A 7,304-nucleotide genomic window follows, 5' to 3' on the forward strand; every position below is an offset into this window, starting at 1 on the left:
TCTCCCATTATTATTGTATGGGAGTCTAAGTCTCTTTGTAAGTCTCTAAGGACTTGCTTTATGAATCTGGGTGCTCCTGTATTGGGTGCATATATATTTAGGATAGTTAGCTCTTCCTGTTGAATTGATCCCTTTACCATTATGTAATGGCCTTCTTTGCCTCTTTTGATCTTTGATGGTTTAAAGTCTGTTTTATCAGAGACTAGTATTGCAACCCCCGCTTTTTTTTGTTCTCCATTTGCTTGGTAAATCTTCCTCCATCCCTTTATTTTGAGCCTATGTATGTCTCTGCGTGTGAGATGGGTCTCCTGAATACAGCAGACTGATGGGTCTTGACTCTTTATCCAGTTTGCCAGTCTGTGTCTTTTAATTGGAGCATTTAGTCCATTTACATTTAAGGTTAAGATTGTTATGTGTGAACTTGATCCTGCCATTATCATATTAACTGGTTATTTTGCTCGTTAGTTGATGCAGTTTCTTCCTAGCCTCGATGGTCTTTACATTTTGGCATGTTTTTGCAATGGCTGGTACCGGTTGTTCCTTTCCATGTTTAGTGCTTCCTTCAGGGTCTCTTGTAAGGCAGGCCTAGTGGTGACAAAATCTCTAAGCATTTGCTTATCTGTAAAGGAATTTATTTCTCCTTCACTTATGAAACTTAGTTTGGTTGGATATGAAATTCTGGGTTTAAAATTCTTTTCTTTAAGAATGTTGAATATTGGCCCCCACTCTCTTCTGGCTTGTAGAGTTTCTGCCGAGAGATCTGCTGTTAGTCTGATGGGCTTCCCTTTGTGGGTAACCCGACCTTTCTCTCTGGCTGCCCTTAAGATTTTTTCCTTCATTTCAACTTTGGTGAATCTGGCAATTATGTGTCTTGGAGTTGCTCTTCTCGAGGAGTATCTTTGTGGCGTTCTCTGCATTTCCTGGATTTGAATGTTGGCCTGCCCTACTAGGTTGGGGAAGTTCTCCTGGATGATATCCTGAAGAGTGTTTTCCAACTTGGTTCCATTTTCCCCCTCACTTTCAGGCACCCCAATCAGACGTAGATTTGGTCTTTTTACATAATCCCATACTTCTTGCAGGCTTTGTTCATTTCTTTTTCTTCTTTTTTCTTTTGGTTTCTCTTCTCGCTTCATTTCATTCATTTGATCCTCAATCGCTGATACTCTTTCTTCCAGTTGATCGAGTCAGTTACTGAAACTTGTGCATTTGTCATGTATTTCTCGTGTCATGGTTTTCATCTCTTTCATTTCATTTATGACCTTCTCTGCATTAATTACTCTAGCCATCAATTCTTCCACTTTTTTTTCAAGATTTTTAGTTTCTTTACACTGGGTACGTAATTCCTCCTTTAGCTCTGAGAAATTTGATGGACTGAAGCCTTCTTCTCTCATCTCATCAAAGTCATTCTCCGTCCAGCTTTGATCCGTTGCTGGCGATGAGCTGCGCTCCTTTGCCGGGGGAGATGCACTCTTATTTTTTGAATTTCCAGCTTTTCTGCCCTGCCTTTTCCCCATCTTTGTGGTTTTATCTGCCTCTGGTCTTTGATGATGGTGATGTACTGATGGGGTTTTGGTGTAGGTGTCCTTCCTGTTTGATAGTTTTCCTTCTAACAGTCAGGACCCTCAGCTGTAGGTCTGTTGGAGATTGCTTGAGGTCCACTCCAGACCCTGTTTGCCTGGGTATCAGCAGCAGAGGCTGCAGAAGATAGAATATTTCTGAACAGCGAGTGTAACTGTCTGATTCTTGCTTTGGAAGCTTCCTCTCAGGGGTGTACTCCACCCTGTGAGGTGTGGGGTGTCAGACTGCCCCTAGTGGGGGATGTCTCCCAGTTAGGCTACTCAGGGGTCAGGGACCCACTTGAGCAGGGAATCTGTCCCTTCTCAGATCTCAACCTCCGTGTTGGGAGATCCACTGCTCTCTTCAAAGCTGTCAGACAGAGTCGTTTGCGTCTGCAGAGGCTTCTGCTGTGTTTGTTATTGTTTACTGTGCCCTGTCCCCAGAGGTGGAGTCTACAGAGACAGGCAGGTTTCCTTGAGCTGCTGTGAGCTCCACCCAGTTCGAGCTTCCCAGCAGCTTTGTTTACCTACTTAAGCCTCAGCAATGGCGGGCGACCCTCCCCCAGCCTTGCTGCTGCCTTGCAGTTAGATCGCAGACTGCTGTGCTAGCAATGAGGGAGGCTCCGTGGGCGTGGGACCCTCCAGGCCAGGTGTGGGATATGTTCTCCTGGTGTGCCTGTTTGCTTAAAGCGCAGTATTGGGGTGGGAGTTACCCGATTTTCCAGGTGTTGTGTGTCTCAGTTCCCCTGGCTAGGAAAAGGGATTCCCTTCCCCCTTGCGCTTCCCAGGTGAGGCGATGCCTCGCCCTGCTTCAGCTCTCGCTGGTCCGGCTGCAGCAGCTGACCAGCACCGATCATCCGGCACTCCCCAGTGAGATGAACCTTGTACCTCAGTTGAAAATGCAGAAATCACCGGTCTTCTGTGTCGCTTGCGCTGAGAGTTGGAGACTGGAGCTGTTCCTATTCGGCCATCTTGCTCCGCCCCCCACAATTTATTAATCCATTCTATATCTCAGGTATGTATATGTCCATCCTCAGCACATACTGCCACTGATTTTTACAGAAGAGTTGTACCAGTTTATATGCCCACAAGCAGTTGCTCCATATCCTCATTAGCACTTACAACTATCTTTCTTCATTTTAGTCATCATGCTTGAATTTGTGGTAGCATTTTGCTGTGGCATTAATGAATAATGGTTTGAAGAATTTACATTTTTACAGGCAACTTTGCTGTCTTCATTGTGAAGTTTTTATACAAAACTTTCCATTTTACTTGAGTGTCTAACTTACTATCGGGTAGTCGGTTGTATGTGTTGCAAATAATATTCCTCACTCTGTCTCTTACATTTCCATTGGTTTAACGATGTGGTTTAATGAACAGTAATTACTACTTTTAATGTAATCTACTATCTTTGCATTCATGAGTAGTGTTTTTGTTACCTGTTTTAGAAATCTTTTCCTACTCCACGACATAAAGTTACTGTCTTTTGCTACTTACTGAAAGTTTTGTTTTACATTTCACATTTAGCTCTTCATAATACTTGAAACTGATTTTTATGTGAGGTACAGATCAAAATTTGTATTTTTAGAATGTAAATATTCAACATGCCCAGCATCCTAAAATCCCCAAATCTCTGAAATATTGTGCAGTAAGTTAAGGGTTGATTTATATCTTTGATTTTTAGAGGCTAATTATTCTGTTTCATTTTCTATTTACTTATCATTCGCCACTAGTCACGCTATTTCTCTTAGAATAACATCTTACCTTGTTGAAAATGTTTTTCCACATGATCCGTCTTCAAAAATGTCTCATTCTAGGCATTTTGAATTTTGATACAGATTTTAGAATTATTTGCCAATTTTCACACACACAAAAACTGTGGAATTTTTATTAGAATCACATTAAATCTTTTTTTTTTTTTTTTTTTTTTTTTTTGAGACGGAGTCTCGCTGTGTCTCCCAGGCTGGAGTGCAGTGGCGTGATCTCGGCTCACTGCAAGCTCCGCCTCCCGGGTTCACGCCATTCTCCCGCCTCAGCCTCCCAAGTAGCTGAGACTACAGGCACCCGCCACCATGCCCGGCTAGTTTTTTGTATTTTTAGTAGAGACGGGGTTTCACCATGTTAGCCAGGATAGTCTCGATCTCCTGACCTCGTGATCCACCCGCCTCAGCCTCCCAAAGTGCTCGGATTACAGGCTTGAGCCACCGCGCCCGGCCCACATTAAATCTTTACATCAATTTGTGAATAAATGACATTGTTATAACACTGGGCTACTCAATGAGAAGAGTATTATTTCAATTTATTTATATCTTCTTTAATTCCTTACAATGAAATCTTACTTTGGTATCTAGAGCTCATTTTTCCATCTTTTCTTAGATTCATTCCTATATATTTTGATAGTTTTGGTACTTTTGTAAATGGTATCTTTTTTAATCAAAATTTTCTATTTGTTTGCTTCTGGTATATACAAATTAATTGAGTTTTGTATAATGAACTTATATCCAACAACCTGAGCTGTAATTAATAATTAGAATTATTATAACTTACCTGTAAATTATTTGTAAATTTTTTTTTTTTTTTGAGACGGAGTCTCGCGCTGTCACCCAGGCTGGAGTGCAGTGGCCGGATCTCAGCTCACTGCATGCTCCGCCTCCCGGGTTCACGCCATTCTCCTGCCTCCGCCTCCCGAGTAGCTGGGACTACAGGCGTCCGCCACCTCGGCCGGCTAGTTTTTTTTGTATTTTTTAGTAGAGATGGGGTTTCACCGTGTTAACCAGGATGGTCTCGATCTCCTGACCTCGTGATCCGCCCGTCTCGGCCTCCCAAAGTGCTTTACAGGCTTGAGCCACCGCGCCCGGCCTTGTAAATTTTTATTAATACTATTATATAGCCTCAGAGAACTATAGTTTTATTAACTCTTTTGCCTTTTTAAAACTGAAGAGACAATGTTGAATAAAACAGGTGATATTGGGCATTCTTGTTTCATTTCCGATCTCAGAGAGAACAATTTAAACATTTCACTCAAGATGAAGTTTGCTGTAGGACTTTCGTTGAGAGACTTCATCAGATAGTGTATGCTTTCTGTTCAAATTTAGCAGATATATCAAGATGTTTTCCAAAGTGGTTATTTTTTATTCAGTGAATGAGAGTTGTCATTTTGTCATATTCTTCATAATGTTTGGCAATAGTAGTCTTTTTCTAGTCTTCTATGGCTATAACTGAATACCTGAGATGCAGTAATTTATTTGAAAAAAATGTCTTTCTTGCGGTTCTGGAGGCTGAGAAGTCTGAGGTCAAGGGGCTGCATCCGGTGAGGGCCTTCTTTCAATGGGAACTCTCTGCACAGTCATGAGGGGGTGCAGGGCATCATATGGTAAGAAACAAGAGCATGTCAAACTGGCTTTTATAACAGACCCACTGTCATGATAACTAACCCAATCCCCAGATAATCCATTAATTTATTAACCCATTAATCTGTTAATTTATGAGTGGATTAATCTATTCATGAGGGGAGAGCCCTCATGACCTAATTACCTCTTAAAAATCTCACCTCTCAATACTGCTATATTGGGGATTAAGTTTCAACACAAGTTTCCTAGGGACAAAACATTTAAGCCATAGCACATGAGTATTTATTTCTAATTCCTAATAGATCACTTTTTTCTGTATCTATTAAGATAATAATGTGACTTTTCTCCTTCATGTCATTAATCTGATAAATTTAATTGATTGGTTTTCAAATGTTAAATCATCTTTACATTTCTGCAATGAACTCCAATTTTTTTCCATCCCCTTTTCCTGGTAAAACCCAAATTTGTCATGATATATTATCCTTTTAATATATTCCTAGGGTTTTTGTTAATATTTTGTTTATGATTATTTTATCTATGCCATCAGTAAGATTTCCCTGTGATTATTCTTTCTTATAGTATGATTGTTAGGTTTTGATTTTAAGGTTATCCCAGACTCTTAAAATAAATAGAGAAAAGTTGTTCTTTCACTTTTTGTAAGAGTTTGTGTAGATTTGGTGTTAACTTTGGAATATATTTGCTAGAATTCATTGAAGAAGCTCTCTGAGCTCAGGGTTTTTTTTGTTTTTTTTTTTTTTGGAAATGGTTTGTGCTTAAAGATAAAATTTTTAAAGCAGTGATTCAATTTTTTTTTCTTGTGTCTAAGAAGTGTTTTCAAGGACTTTTCTAGTTCATTTAAATTTTCAAATGTATTACCATAAGATTTTTTAATTGAATCTTATTATGATATTTAAAAAACCATAGCCTATCTGGTGATGTCATTCTATTTTGACGTTGGTCATTTGTGCATTCTCTCTCTCATACATGTGCATGCACACACACACAAACCCAAGCATACACACATGTTCAAACATATGCCTGTAACACAAGGGTATACCAATTTTATGGGTTTTTTTTGGCTTGTTGTTTCTCTTCATTGTATTTTTTAAAAGTCTATTACATTAATCTTTGCCATTTTCTTTTATAACTTCCCTTTTACTTTTGTGGGTTTAATTTGCCCTTTTTCTTTAACTTTTTTGATGGATGCTTATTGAATCAGTTTTTCTGCCTCTGTTCATTTTCATTTACATAAACAGAAGGCTATGTGTTTTCCTATAAGTACTGCATTAGCCATATCCCATTTCAAATTATTATTCAGATCAAAATAACTCCTAATTTTTATTTTTATTTCTTCTTTGACACATGGTTTATTTACAAGTATATTGTATTTCTAGATATTTGGGATTTTAGACAATTTTGTTTGTGCTATTAATTTGTAGCTAAATTCCATTGTGATTAAAGAACATAAGCATTTTATTTCAATCTTTAATCAAAAGTACAGCATTCTATGTAATTTCAATCTTTAACATAAGTACAGCATTCTATGTAAGTCAGTTTTTACTTTGTGTTTTTAAACCATGTTATATAATATGTAAAATTCAGAATTATTCTATTTCTTTTTAATTTAAAGCTTTTATTCACTTTGTCTGAAATAATGCTGTTTGCTTTAAAGTTTATTTTGTTTTACATTAATATGTCTGCACTGGCTTTTTAAAAGTTATTTTTAAATCAATTTCCTTAAAGTTGATTTTCCCTTAATTTTAGTTTCTGTATTTGTTATCTTTTAGATGCATTTTTGGTAAGCAACATAGAATTATGTTTTATTTGTTTTTATCAAGTCTGATTCTTGCTTAGTTTTTAGTACACCACCATTTGGCTACTGTATTACAACATCAAATTATCTCGGCTAGTGACCTTCATATCAAACACAGACTCTCGATTCATATATTCCTTGTCTCTGTTTTATCTGATAGATATCATATATTCCTTGTCTCTGTTTTATCTGACCACTTGTTATATCTTAAAGTTCCTTCCTTCCCCCATTTGTTTCAAATATGACACACTCCTCTGGTTCTTCTCTACACTTTCAACAGTAATTTTTCCAGTTATTGTTTTTGGCTCTTCTTCTTGTGCCCATGCTTCAAGCAGTAGGATTTTCTAAATGTTGCATCTGTAGTCTATTGCTCTTCCCATTCAACTTGCTCTGCTGTGGGGTTTTCATTTGTGCTCACAAATTTATTTTCTCCCTGATGCTGGTAACTTCTAAACATATATCTTTACTTCTGATCTGTCCCCTAAATTTTACAAATCTTATAAGATGTGTCTGCTATTTATAAAATCTACTTGGACATTGCACAGGCATCTTATACTTAAAATGGTCATAATTATGATAATTATT

Source organism: Macaca thibetana, chromosome 4, assembly GCF_024542745.1.
Source record: "Macaca thibetana thibetana isolate TM-01 chromosome 4, ASM2454274v1, whole genome shotgun sequence".
Classification (NCBI taxonomy): domain Eukaryota; kingdom Metazoa; phylum Chordata; class Mammalia; order Primates; family Cercopithecidae; genus Macaca; species Macaca thibetana.